Source organism: Etheostoma spectabile, chromosome 6, assembly GCF_008692095.1.
Source record: "Etheostoma spectabile isolate EspeVRDwgs_2016 chromosome 6, UIUC_Espe_1.0, whole genome shotgun sequence".
Lineage (NCBI taxonomy): Eukaryota > Metazoa > Chordata > Actinopteri > Perciformes > Percidae > Etheostoma > Etheostoma spectabile.
Window position 1 is genome coordinate 23,696,828 of NC_045738.1, and position 302 is coordinate 23,697,129.

General features: G+C 37.7%; 1 protein-coding gene across 4 annotated transcripts in view; it reads left to right on the forward strand.

Annotated features, from left to right (window-relative positions):
- LOC116690692 (furin-like protease kpc-1) overlaps positions 1-302 on the forward strand; it is a 298,529-nt gene that overhangs the window by 292,179 nt on the left and 6,048 nt on the right. The window lies entirely within an intron of this gene.

Below are 302 nucleotides of genomic sequence, written 5' to 3' on the forward strand. Positions count from 1 at the left end.
CTTTTGGAAATTGATCTTAATGCCTTAACTAAAAACATTAGGAAAATCCAATCTTTAAAGGGCACCAATTTTCTTTGTGAATGAATTTTGCTTTGTAAATATATAAATGTTCTTCCTTAAAATACAGGGGGCATAAGTATACACACACCCCAATGTCAGTATACCCCATAGAGATAGGCATGGTGTTATTTCAGTTAGCTTAATAGCTGGTTTGTTTTGCATTGAGAGATGATCTTATAAAATTCCCCATGCCAATCCCTAGGTATGGTGAAGGGTATGTGATGATACGGGGGGGGGGGGGG